General features: G+C 37.6%; 2 long non-coding RNA genes across 2 annotated transcripts; one reads left to right on the top strand and one right to left on the bottom strand.

Annotated features, from left to right (window-relative positions):
* The first annotated feature begins 3183 nt into the window (after positions 1–3183).
* LOC124880439 lies at positions 3184–10163 on the top strand. Its single transcript, XR_007041343.1, has 3 exons — positions 3184–3427; positions 3672–3885; positions 10048–10163. It is a non-coding gene; the product is annotated as an uncharacterized LOC124880439 (long non-coding RNA).
* LOC124880433 lies at positions 9622–10664 on the bottom strand. The gene is made up of 3 exons (XR_007041338.1): positions 10413–10664; positions 10197–10317; positions 9622–10112 (listed from the first exon to the last, which is right to left on the bottom strand). It is a non-coding gene; the product is annotated as an uncharacterized LOC124880433 (long non-coding RNA).
* Between the last annotated feature and the right edge of the window lie 4022 nt (positions 10665–14686).

Below are 14686 nucleotides of genomic sequence, written 5' to 3'. Positions count from 1 at the left end.
TGATTAATGATTAATGAGAGCTTTCTAAGAAACTGAAGACCTTCTACAACTTCCTGTAAACCAGGAATTACCTTCAGCCATGAAAGCAGTGATAGAAGAAGGTAGTTTCAGAGCAGTAGACCCAAAATTCAGGATCAAAATTTTGTTTACCAGCACAGTCAATTTTAGGCTATGAATGAACAACATGTGGTTAAAGTATATAGACTAATTATTACTAAATCATGTCTACGCTACAATCCCACATAGATACTAATGGCTTAAATTATGTTTTAAATTAATGAATTGTATGCCTATTCTGAAACTCAAAAACTAAATAAATATTTCTAAATATTTAATAAATTATTTTTATATTTTAGATGTTTTGTTTATTACTACTGACTGGTGAAGTCCCTAAACTCAAATCATCTTAGAATAAATCAAATGTAACTTCTAAGGCAAACCTTACAGTTCCTCTTTTTATCTAAAGGGACATGATGATGTAAATGATCTCATCCATCACATTCAGATTAACTTCTAGCAGAATTAAATGTTAGAAGCAGATACGTGTCACACTATGTGAAGGATGTGTAATTACACCAAGATCTGCACAAAAAACCTGAATACTTAGTGAGTGAAGCTCCTTTATGTTTTTTTGTCATACAAAAGTGACAGATTGTGAGATATTCAAGGTTATGCATCATGTGATGTCTGTAGCACTGCAAGACGTATGAGCAGATACTTATTTTAGAAGAAACCAAACTACAAGTTCTATAATAATGAACTTTATGTTTCCACAAAAGAAAGAAAATCATAGAAAAACTTAGTTCCAAACTTATTTTAAACCTAGACTTGTTACAATTCAGGGTTGTGGAGGACCCATGTAAGCAGAGGTTAGGCAGCAGTCAGGTGAAAATAAACTAAACTATCTGGCATTTAGCAGGTAAAAGGTTGGATTAAAGCATAAATATATAAAAGATGTAATAAGGTTCATGTAGTGCTGACACTTCTTGATTTTCACCCTCGGAGCTTAAACTGTCCTCTGACCTATCTCGTCCATTTTGATAGAAATAACTCTAGAAACTAATTATCTGTTTCTGACACTTAAGGAGCTCAAAATATGTGATTTCCTCTTTTCTTTTGGCCTTCAGCCTGTCCACCTCCTGGTCCTATCTGTTAATCATTACCTCAAGGGAACTGTCAGGGCCGTCTAGGTCCTCTCTGAGGGCCTAATAATTTATTATTTTTCTAAATGACCTTTTAAATCAATAGAGACTAACATCAAAAACATTTATACGATAAAACCAAGATAACAAATAGATACAAAATTGTAGAAAAACACACATCTAGTCTCTTCAGGATGGCAGAGAAACAGATCTAACGGTGATAAATTATAAATCCAATATACAGAAACATCGTTTTTGATCATTGAACAGAAAGTCATTGTTGGACTTACAGAAAAATCCCAGCATGCAAAGCAGAGCGTTCTCCATCCTGACATCCAGACCTGCTGCACAGCTCATCAGAAAGGCTTCTACTTTGTTTTAACTATAAGGATGAAGGAGGAGTTACATCTACCCCACATATATGACACTAGCATAGTTTATACTTCTAAGTAAAGCCTGTGTGTTTCCTTCCTTTCACACAAACGTCATACCACAGCAGCAGCTTTAACTGCAGCAGTTGGTGGGTTTTACTTCTTGTCCACTGCAGAAACATTTCAAACTGTTTCATGTGAAACATTCATAATATGAATATAAAAAAATCCTAACTTTTAACAAACATTGCAGAGTTTTTAAGAAATTGGTTTATGTGAATCTTAGTTCATGTCATTGTGGGGTTAAAGTTAGTTTAAGACAGTTTTTTTGTTTCAGCTCCTCTTAGAGCTCAAGCTCAGTCAAATTAAGTGGAGAGCGTTTATGAACAGCAGTTTTCAGATCTTGCCACAGATTCTCGATTAGGTCTAGGTCTGGACTTTGACTGGACCATTCTAACACATGAATATGTTTTGTTTTAAACTATTCTTTTGTAGCCCTGGCTTTATGTTTAGGGTCATTGTCCTGCTGGAAGGTGAACCTCCACCCCAGTCGTCTCAAATCTTTTGCAGACTCCAACAGGTTTTCTTCCAAGATTAACTTGTATTTGGCTCCATCCATCTTCCATCAACTCTGACCACCTTCCCTGTCCCTGCTGAAGAGAAGCAGCCCCAGACCATGATGCTGCTACCACCATATTTGACAGTGGGGATGGTGTGTTCAGAGTGATGTGCAGTGTTAGTTCTCCACCACACAGCGTTTTGCATTTTGGCCAAAAAGTTCAATTTTGGTCTCGTCTGACCAAAGCACCTTCTTCCACATGTTTGCTGTGTCCCAAAATGGCTTCTGGCAAACTGCAAACAGGATTTCTTATGGTTTTCTTTTAACAATGGCTTTCTTCCTACCACTCTTCCATAAAGACCACATTTGTGCAGTCCATGACTAATAGTTGTCTTGTGGACAGATTCCCCCACCTGAGCTGTGGATCTCTGCAGTTCATCCAGAGTCACCATGGGCCTCTTGGCTGCATCAATGACAGAACACAAGTGATATAGAAAACATGAACATAGTAGAATTTTAATTCATAGTAAAACATTTAAATAATTTGAGTTTAAGTTTTAAAGTTTTGTACAACATCTGGACAAATATGTCTCAGTAACAGTTAGATTTTATTAGTAGATTCATAAACATGGACAAACAGGAGGGCACAGTTTTGAAAATACCTGCTTTAGGTTACATTACAACATTTGTTTAGTGTTATTAGTCAGAAATATGAACAATCCCAAAATGACCTGTAATAAAACTGTCGCTTTATTATTAAAATATATAGTCTTTACTACCATCTAGTTGCAGGTAAAGGACACTGCGACATCTTTACAGCTTCAGGGCCTCACTGTGAAGTTAGAAAGTTAAATTATAAAACATTCAGCAGTTTAATATATTTGGAGATGGCAACACAAATCATGTTTTCATTTTAAAAGTTAGGGTTTATTAATTAGTTTAATCTTTGAGTCTTCAGGACAATAAACACTGAGCTCTGACAGCAGATAGCTCTCAGGCTGATTAACTTCACTGTTGCTATGGAGATTTTACTCCTGTCATATTAAAAACACACTTCTGTGGATGTGAACATTTACACCTGCAATGATGAGATGATTATAGGGGTGATTAATTATAATATTCACATCCAGTTGTCTCCTGCTTATATCTGGTTTGCAGAACTTTACTAAAATTAACTCCAGATGATTTAAGGGGTTTTGCTGCTCAAATGCAGCAGTTTTCTAAACCTACTTATTCAGTGGATGGTTTGGGGTTGTGTGACGTGAGCTCCGGTGCCCATCTTCTGTGTTGAATAGATGGGACATGTTGAAGAACCTGAAGATTTCAACTGGAGTCCTTCTTGCTGCAGATACCAGGTGGTTTTATTGATAAGAGTGTTTGCAGGACAAAAACAAACTATTTGGAGAAGCTGCACACTGACAAAGTCCTTAATGATCAAATTCACACAATAACAGTTTGACGTGATCAGAGATAAATGTATCTATTATTCTATTTGTTGTTGCTGATGATTCTGAACTACTGAAAAACAAATTCAGGATTTAAAGATCATCTGTTGTTATGATGATGACCTGATAACTAAACTCACCAGTTCTCTGAAAGGTGACCTCTCTGCTGGTTCCTTGGTAGAAAACTGGATCTCCACGTCCTCCTCTGCAGCTGTACACACCTCCCTGTGAGATGAAGAGGACTCCATCTGGTTCATTGTTTCTGAAGGATCCAACTGCAGAATATTGTAATCTGTCTTTGAACCAGGCAACCTTAAAGCCAGCAGATCCGTCCACAGAGCAGCTTAATGTGACACTGCCCCCTGCTGGTATGATTGTTTCCATTGCTGTCAGAGAGGCTCTGGGTTTGTCAAATGTTAAATTTGGCAAGAAAAACAACAATTATATCATCACAATATAAATCCATTCAGAAAATATTTTCTTATAACAAAATCTGCTTTTTAAAATGCATCATTTTACTTATAAAACCACAGAGAATAAAGGAAATTTGCATAAGACCGATAGACCAGATTTTCCATCATGTGTGTTAAAAATGAGACCTGTGGGAAGTTTAATTAAGGTGAAATTCCTATATTAATTTTACTAACAACACACAGCTTGGTTCTAGCTTGTAAAACATTATGTTCTCTGAGTCAGATGCAACCAAAATGATCTTTATTTCTATTAGTCTGAAATAATGATCCAATCAGGGACAAATTATGATCAACCTCTTTAAGGCAGTATGAACTGCACTTAAATTATGTTTTATACTTAAGATCAAACCTCCAGTTTTAAATAAACCACGGCTCCCAGGAAGAACATTAACATCTTTTTACATTAGTAAATATCTACATTAAATATTTTGACCTCCTGTTTATGTTCATGAAAAAATATTTTTTATTTCCCCAAAATCACAGTTTACCTGCTGTCAGGTCTGTCTGGTCTCCCACAGATAAACTCTAGTTTTTAATCAGCTTCATGGAGGCTTCTGGATCAGAAATATTTCCTGTTGTTCTGTCTAGTTCTTGGAGGTCAGGAAACTAAAGACAGAACGATTAATTGAGTCCAGTGTGACTCCCTTAACACTGTCTGATGACATCACTACATCCTTTTAGCTCGTAGTTTCTTCTACCCATAAATCAGTAGTCTCCACTGTAGGACTCAGTGACTACAATGATCCTGTTTTCACTGGATGTTAGAGAGTTTCCAGTGGTTGGTCTCTATTCATGCGTTCATTGAGCAAGGCGTCCTCACCAAGTCAGGCTAACCGGTCTGATACAACAAGCTTTTAATTTTGTACAAGCCACTTTTTAAAAGAAAAGGTGGCCCACACACACGTAGTGCTTAAATATCCTTATAGGGACTTCCATTCGTTGCTATAGCCTAGCGCTAAACCTAACCTAAACTCAGTTCAGACCTCAGTCCTAAACTTTACCATTAACCCACTTCTCCTTGTGTGGACCAGACAAAATGTCCAGACAATTGATCCAGACATTGTTAGTCTGATGGTTTAATATTAAGATCTGAATAGTTGTTTCATAGTAAAACAAAGAAGTTGTGGAATAAAGCACAATCATTGACCATACTGGTATTGTTGATGCCAAATTGTGACCCTACCATCTGAATGTCGCAGCAGAAATCGAGACTCATCAGACCAGGCAACGTTTTTCTAATCTTCTATTGTCCAATTTTGGTGATCCTGTGTGAATTGTAGCCTCAGTTTCCTGTTCTTAGTTGACAGGAGTGGCACCTGGTGTGGTCTTCTGCTGCTGTAGCCCATCCGCCTCAAGGTTCGACGTGTTGTGCGTTCAGAGATGCTCTTCTGCATGCCTTGGTTGTATCGAGTGGTTATTTGAGTTACTATTGCCTTTCTATCAGCTCGAACCAGTCTGGCCATTCTCCTCTGACCTCTGACATCAACAAGGCATTTGCGCCCACAGAACTGCCGCTCACTGGATATTTTCTCGTTTTCGGACCATTCTCTGTAAACCCTAGAGATGGTAGTGCGTGAAAATCCCAGTAGATCAGCAGTTTCTGAAATATTCAGACCAGCCCGTTTGACACCAACAATCGTCTTCCTGACTACTCCAAATTTATCACCGACAAACTGGCTGCTCTTAATACATACAAATGCCTTTTTCACGAACGTTGGATCAAGTTTTCTGTAATGTATCTGGCTGTGCTCTCCCTGAAGACGTTGCATAGTAAACATGAGTTTACAGACCCTAAAAAAGGACTGGAATTAATTCCCTTTATGCCCCTGTAAAAGCATATTCATACTCTGCCTATGTGTTACCTAGAACTATCCAGCTGATCTGTACATGCCTCTCATTTACACTGTAAAACACACTTTAATGTGAAAGAGACTATTTTTTTAGACAGAGTCATTATGGATTATATTGTACCCATTATTCTTCGTTGTGCTCCGATTCAGATTTGTATTGATCCTCTGTTGGCATGTATTTAAAGTTAACCTGTTCAAGTAATCTGGGTATATTAAACTGTGTATTGCTCATAACCCTTGGATAGTTTTTGTACCAATGTAGCCCTTTCTATTTCTGCAACTTAACTTCCGCTGCTTGGCTGTTCACTCTGTCACTTGTTAGACTGTTCAAAGTCACGGACCAAGTTTTCTTCGTGTTAGGTTTGGTGCTTTCTGAGCTCCTGCAGGTGAACACAGTTCATGGTCACCATGAATGTATGTACAAGTCCTTCTCAAAAAATTAGCATATTGTGATAAAGTTCATTATTGTCCATAATGTCATGATGAAAATTTTACATTCATATATTTTAGATTCATTGCACACTAACTGAAATATTTCAGGTCTTTTATTGTCTTAATACGGATGATTTTGGCATACAGCTCATGAAAACCCAAAATTCCTATCTCACAAAATTAGCATATTTCATCCGACCAATAAAAGAAAAGTGTTTTTAATACAAAAAACGTCAACCTTCAAATAATCATGTACAGTTATGCACTCAATACTTGGTCAGGAATCCTTTGGCAGAAATGACTGCTTCAATGTGGCGTGGCATGGAGGCAATCAGCCTGTGGCACTGCTGAGGTCTTATGGAGGCCCAGGATGCTTCGATAGCAGCCTTTAGCTCATCCAGAGTGTTGGGTCTTGAGTCTCTCAACGTTCTCTTCACAATATCCCACAGATTCTCTATGGGGTTCAGGTCAGGAGAGTTGGCAGGCCAATTGAGCACAGTGATACCATGGTCAGTAAACCATTTACCAGTGGTTGTGGCGCTGTGAGCAGGTGCCAGGTCGTGCTGAAAAATGAAATCTTCATCTCCATAAAGCTTTTCAGCAGATGGAAGCATGAAGTGCTCCAAAATCTCCTGATAGCTAGCTGCATTGACCCTGCCCTTGATAAAACACAGTGGACCAACACCAGCAGCTGACACGGCACCCCAGACCATCACTGACTGGGGGTACTTGACACTGGACTTCTGGCATTTTGGCATTTCCTTCTCCCCAGTCTTCCTCCAGACTCTGGCACCTTGATTTCCGAATGACATGCAGAATTTGCTTTCATCCGAAAAAAGTACTTTGGACCACTGAGCAACAGTCCAGTGCTGCTTCTCTGTAGCCCAGGTCAGGCGCTTCTGCCACTGTTTCTGGTTCAAAAGTGGCTTGACCTGGGGAATGCGGCACCTGTAGCCCATTTCCTGCACACGCCTGTGCACGGTGGCTCTGGATGTTTCTAGTCCAGACTCAGTCCACTGCTTCCGCAGGTCCCCCAAGGTCTGGAATCGGCCCTTCTCCACAATCTTCCTCAAGGTCCGGTCACCTCTTCTCGTTGTGCAGCGTTTTCTGCCACACTTTTTCCTTCCCACAGACTTCCCACTGAGGTGCCTTGATACAGCACTCTGGGAACATTGAAGCAGTCATTTCTGCCAAAGGATTCCCGACCAAGTATTGAGTGCATAACTGTACATGATTATTTGAAGGTTGATGCTTTTTGTATTAAAAACACTTTTCTTTTATTGGTCGGATGAAATATGCTAATTTTGTGAGATAGGAATTTTGGGTTTTCATGAGCTGTATGCCAAAATCATCCGTATTAAGACAATAAAAGACCTGAAATATTTCAGTTAATGTGCAATGAATCTAAAATATATGAATGTTAAATTTTCATCATGACATTATGGAAAATAATGAACTTTATCACAATATGCTAATATTTTGAGAAGGACCTGTACGTGGTCCAGAAATGGAACCTAAAGGTACAGCAGAGCAACATACTCTGCAGTAAACGGTGCAAAAGTTACAAAATTCTTGTATGTAGAGAAAACTGGCCTACTTTGGATATTGGTATTTTTACTGCTACAATATCCTCTGGTAACTCTAGAATGTACATGTTGCCATATAGGTGAGAGGAAGGTGAACAGAAAAACCTTAATGTTGGAAAACAGAACAACTTTACTTCTTTGTATCGATTTACTGACTTTAAAATCAGTGGCGGCACCAGACGTTTGCTGTTTTCTTGATGGTGCTGTGAAGTGGTCATCAGTACCAACTTTTTCTTTTTTTTTTTTTTACAATATCTTTGAAATACCTCACAGCGTGCCTATAAATATATGGACAATCTCCGGCTTGTCAATTATACCATGTGCACACCCTGAATTTTCTGTTTCACAAAGCCAGTCAGACGTTACCTGCGTCCCATAACCTTGGGGCTCCATGAACCAACCCTGCTCAGTAGCAGGGTTTATTCCTGGGTTTAACCCTGGGTTTAGTCTACGTTTTAACTGAGACCTGGAACAAGGAACGTGTCAGAAATGGCGTAATCTTTTCTGGAAAAACCTGTAGACATTTGAGCACTAATATTCAGAAATCTCCATCAGGAGGGGGTAATTAGACCGCTAATAGACATCTTATTTTTCGCATAAACATATTTTCGAGTGTTACCGTTTTTCGTCATGGTAAATTTATCTCGTTAACACAACGACTGCACTTTTTGTATAACAAAGGTGACGCAGAAAATCCTTCCAAGGCAGCTGTCAGGATTATAACTGTTGTACTTAAACTACCCATAACTTTGATCAGAAACATTTACAAGTCAACATTGTTTGTCACTTCTGTTTAATATGTTACTAGCATCAGGAACAAGTAGCTTAGGTTTAGTTCAAATAAAAATTTAAAACGGAGCTTTTAGACCGGAGCCGTTCCCTCCGACCGTCGGACGGTAGATCTTTGTGTCTTGGACATTTAGGTTTGCAGTCTGAATAGCTATGGGCATCCCTGCTGTACAGTTTTGTGGTGTTTCTTAGTCAAATACCCGAAAGACTAATAAATGAAAAGTTTCATAGAATTGCAGGTATCAGTGAAAGCAGTAATTTATTGTCACATTTTGAGACTGCAAGCATTTTTTATTCATGTATTCTGGGTTGTCAGGCTTAATTGGCTGCATACATGACAGTTGCATTCACTGGCCCTTCACTAAGGGTGTATTCACACTTGCCGCTTTAAACAGACCAGAGTTCGTTTCCCCCCACTTACACATAAAATCATTTTATGTGTAAGTGATCTCACGTTTTTCATACTACATTTCTTGGATTGGAAATTAATACTAAAAATAAAATAGGAATTTCCCAAAGACTATAGCCTAAATAGCCAAATATTCAGTAAAATATGTATAACATGGTCAATAACTTCACTATAGCATGTTGTAGTGCCATCAAAGTCATAGCACACATAGATCACATTATCTTGATCATACTACAATTATTACTTTAGGAAAATGTGCTTTAATAGATGTTTTGTCATTTTGTTACTCTCAAAATATGTATAAAATGGTCAATAACTTCACTATAGCATGTTTGAATATTGTAATCTTAAGTACACTCACAAGTAGACCCACTTTTTCTGTTACTGAATGCTTAAACAACTTGACTTTATATAACTTAAAATGTTCTGACTATTGTAAATTTAAGTTGACTATACCTCAACAAATTAATTAAATAACCAAAACCACTTGATGCAATCACTTGATGCAAATGGTTTATGTACTACTGACTTTAGCAAGCTTTACAGTAGTTCCATCTACAAAGAAAAAACCATAAAGGCCACACAATATAGCATGCCCCCAAACATGCAATATTCATATTCTCATACTGTTAATCTTTGAGTTTTAACACATTTTATTTCCCACACTCTCAAACATAAATAATTCAGTATTTGGTTACAGTCAGCAAACGTTACTTAGAGACTCTCTAGTTATTGCACAACACACAGTACCAAGGGGTGTCTTTGGCGTCTGTCCTGGTGTCATCTCAATGCATTCAGTGTGGAACCATCACTCACAGGTTTCACACTGTATCTACAGCATGGGGATAAACATGTTTATCTTTGTAAAACTTTTGATATGAAGATATTCATAGAGAATAAAATATTGTTAGGCACTGCAGTTAACGTATTATTGTTTATTAAGTTAAAATTGATTATATTAATCTATTAAACCTTTTTGTTTCACCCAAAGGGCAGCAATGACAGGATGGAGCAGGTCCCCATTTCCACAGAAGGAGCAGAACATATACCTTGAATCTTAAAAGAAACACAGAGTGTAAAATTACCTATGATTATTAGTTACCAAAGAAATAAATATTTACAAAAACAAATTTTTATTACCTGATCCTATGAAAAATTATTCTGCCATGTCTTGTCTGAGTGTTTTAATGCACCTTTTAGATGATTCAACGTGGAAGTACTTTGGTATGTTGGGAAATTCCATCACCGTCATCTTGGCCATCTGTATGAAAAGCAAACAAGCACATGCATTATGTTTGATCCCACACTGTAAATTATTTATTTATCAACAATATAAAAAATGGTGTGTATAATTACCTCCATGACAAAAACCCCACAGCTGGTGCTATCTTTCTTGAAGGTGTGGATTATCGTCCCTGGCTGTCACTTGATGTTAACCCAGTCTGCTTTGCCAAGTCTATTCCAGCACATCTTGAAGTACTGTCTATGGGAATCAAGCATCATTTATTTTGACTTACCAAGGTTTGTATTGTTCCGCTGTGAAAAACGTTGGTGTAAAATGTCAGTTTTTAAAAAACTGAAAAGCAATACTGAAATCTTTAGCCAGCCTTCATGGAGTCCACAGCCTCATTTGACCGTTGCAGAGGATCAACCACAAAAATGTGGTTTGAAAGATACTGTTTGAATAAGGTGCATATCACTGAACAACAATCATATTCAAACAGTAACAAAAAAAGGCAACAATGTTATATAAACACATAGTATGAATTAATACACCATAGTACTTGTGAAATCAATTTAAACTCAACTTTGAAATGTATCTAAGAAACAGTGTTTTACAGAGATAGTAAAATTATGGTTACAAGTCATGAAGAAAATGTATAAAACATTATACTTAATATTGAAGAATTGGAAAGCACTCCATCTATTATGATACACCAAATATTAAGCTACTAAAAAATGATTACTTAAAATCGAAATGAAGACCACAAGGACATTTAAAATGTAAAATAATATCTAAAATAAACCCAAAGTATAATTTGGTCATTTAAAACTGGACTGTAATGGGACTTCTCATATCTGTTACTGCTTGTTTGCTCCTCAAAATATAACAAATAACACATTGTTAATTTATTTATTAATGTATTATGAATCTACTATAAATAAAATCATAGTTTAATTGAAAATACTAACTAGAACTAAAATATGTCATTCCAGTTCAATTCTTCTTTTATCAGTGAGCAAGTTGGAGTGATGTGGAGCCTGCAGACAATTCCCACTGCAGTCTCCCTCATAATGCAAGAAACAAGACAGAAAATGGTATACAGGTGAACAGGATTTTGTGTGCAGCTGTAAGGGCTTCTTTAATATTGGGATTTTTATTATTCATTGTGATTTTATTTTATGTCATATTGCATGAACAAGCTGTAAGACTTTTTTGTGTGCTCATGTAATGGTCCCTGATCTCAGGTTGTGACACACTGCAAACAGTAAAGGAAAAGTTTAATATTATTTGGTTGTAATACAGAGTTATTATCAGTATAAGCAAGTCTGCATCAATAAAGGCAATGTTATGTTTATTCAAAAAATTCAAGATGAGGTGCTATATATGTGGCCTATAAGTTTGATGGCCCTACAACATGCTATAGTGAAGTTATTGACCATTTTATACTTATTTTAATGGTAAAATAATGACATAAAATCTATTTAAGTACATTTTCTTAAATTAAGTGTTGTAGTATGATCAAGATAAAGTGCTCTATGTGTGCTATGAGGTTGTTGGCACAACAACATGCTATAGTGAAGTTATTGATCATTTTATACATATTTTAATGAATATTTGGCTATTTAGGCTATAGTCTTTGAGAAATTCCTTCTTTTTTTTTTTAAGTATTAATTTCCAATCCAAGAAATGTAGTATGAAACACGTGAGATCACTTACACATACAATGATTTTAATGACAATACACCTCTCCTTGGCGACTTTAGTGAATATTTCTCCATCATATTTTTCTGGTGTTGCAATTTGCAGACGGTCCCTGCGCATTAGAGGAGCAGCGATCTCTGCATAGAGGCCAATGCAAGTCTCCCAGCGTGGTGTTAGGCTCGTTTTGAGGAAAATATGATTGATGCTCACTGTCTGCCTTGCTGTGGTTGCAGAGAGGTGTTGGTTTTCTAGAGGCAATGTTCCGCTGATGAGTTATTGATCCGGAAAAGCCGAATCTGTGAATATCTTTCTAACTTTACCGAAGTGTCCGACTCAAACAACCGGACCGAGACCCACTTTTTCAGGTAGTCTCGGTCCGCTTCCAAACGGACTCTGGTGCGGTTCGCAAACCGGCCCCGATCCGAACCAACTACAAAAAGCGTACGTCTCTCTGGACATAAAAAGCCACCGTAGCCGGTAGCAAAGGTGTGTATTGTAAGGTAATCATACCTGATAAGCTGTGTGTTGCTTAGCAACGCTACTGGCTTGTTGTGGGACAAGGCACGTTGAGAACGTCAGCGTTCAGCACGCATTCTCTGACGGGGTTCCAACATTATAAATGGAACGTCTCAAAGTCTGTGTTGAATGAGCTTCACCCTCACAATAATATTGCAGCTGTAATAACGACACAAATATGCAGAACAGAGGTGCTGCACGCAGCACGTCTACAGATGTTTTCCCAAAAAATTACACTGAGCGCCTCGAACAGGGCTTCTTTCAGAGCAACCGCCGGAGTCTGGTGCGTGTTTGCGCACAGGAACTGGTGGAAGCAGAGCAGCTCAGGATTAAGTTAGCGATAAAACCTGAATGCTGACTCAGAATGTCCTGATCGTAAAATAAAGCTAATCACTTGTTCACCCAGCAAGACATGATGCGGAGGTTTACTCTAATGAGCATCATCAGGGTCATGATGAGGGACTTTCACCTGAGCTACAGGTGAAGTTAAATGGCCTGGAATCCTCTCCGTGAGCTTCTAGTTAGATATGCATCAGGATGTGAAAAATATCTGGTCCTTTAGTTCAGTCAAAATAAAAGTTACTAAACACATTAAAAAGGTTCTTCAGACCATAACATGCTGCAGCCAGTCCTATAGTCCAGTTCTACATTTAGAAAGAATAAATTGTTACTGAATACATCGGGAAAATATCTACTGGTGCCACTAAGATATTGTAGTAAATATTAAATTAAGCCTGCGGCTTCTTTTTCATATCTTCTGTGCTGATTCTAAACATACAGCTCTGCGCTGTTTGAAGGTGCAGCATGAGAAACAAAAATCATAGCAATTAATCACAGGTGTACCATTAACTAGTTAACTGTGTTATGTTTCTGGATAACATGTGATATTATATAAACTAATTAAACAAGGATACAGGATTACTCAAGGAAATATATTGTGTATACAGCTAATAACTGTAATATTAGTACTAATAACAGAACAACAGATGACAGTCCAAGAAAGGTCCAGGAGGAGGCTCTATGTTATGTTTCAAACACCATAACCTAACACCCATTTCTCTCAGAAAGTGTTTAATAGTTAGAACTTAACTCATGGCTCACATGCCCTGCGGAGAACAATAGGCTGTGCTGTAAATGTAATTTATTATTTTTGGCAGGCCACATTTCTTCATGAGTGGAATGAAGGGCTGAAAAGATGGCGGTAAAACAGACCAGGTTCATGAAAGAAGGAACAATTTTAATGAAATGTTCGCAAAGCTCTCAGCATAAGTAAATTATATAAATGTGTTTTTAGGATCTTTCCGTTTGACTAAGTTTTAAATAAATCCTTTATACCAGTTTCCTTTTTTGAAATGTCAGAAATTAAGACCATTGAGCCTCAGGGAGTGAAACATTTGGATGAGAATGTAATGTTTAAAAGGTCATTTACATAGATGAGAAAAGAAGCACATGTATTTGGCCCATAGTAAATATATCTGAGTTTAAGAACACATTTTGTCAGCAAAAATTTGGATTAGGTTTTTTTCTTAATACATTCAAAATGTGTCATTATTTGCTTCAGCAAAATGTTTTTTAATCAATCCTAAACTCTGTTTCTCCTTCATTCAGCTTCTAACAAAAAATAAAAACCAAGTATAATTATTGTACAGCTTCACACAATAATTCACATTTAATCAAAACCTGGCCTAGACGGAGAACGTGTTGGTACAACATGTCCTATCTTATTTTAACTGTAAATTACTTAGAAACTTGGCCGCTGTCTTATGAAAATTAAAATATTTTGGGTCTGGGCTAAAGCCCTCAATGTTTGAAGACCCTAAAAACGCCCCTGGCCAAAGATCCTATGTTCAGGTATAAAACCGTCTCACTCAGAAACGCCACCGTAGCGAGTCAGGAGTTGGAGTCGCTCCTCCACTGACTACACCTCAAAAGATCTATTCATGGCAAAACTACTAGCATCACTCTGCTCATTCTCCGTGTTTCAATATGTCAAATTAAGCTAGCTGCTACTTTCCCCTGTCATCCTGACCACAGCCTGACCACAGTCATCCCCACACTTGGCCGTGCCCCTCAGTGTTTCTTGGCACTGCCCACTTTGGTGGCATTTTTCAAAATTTGTCAGGGGCCGGAGCTCTGCTTTTACACCGGCTTTAGTTGTACTTTAAATGAAACCTACCGAAAGAATACC

This window comes from Girardinichthys multiradiatus, chromosome 14, assembly GCF_021462225.1.
Source record: "Girardinichthys multiradiatus isolate DD_20200921_A chromosome 14, DD_fGirMul_XY1, whole genome shotgun sequence".
Taxonomy (NCBI): Eukaryota; Metazoa; Chordata; class Actinopteri; order Cyprinodontiformes; family Goodeidae; genus Girardinichthys; species Girardinichthys multiradiatus.
Note: the sequence above shows the minus strand (reverse complement) of the source record. Positions and strands in the feature narration are given on the sequence as shown.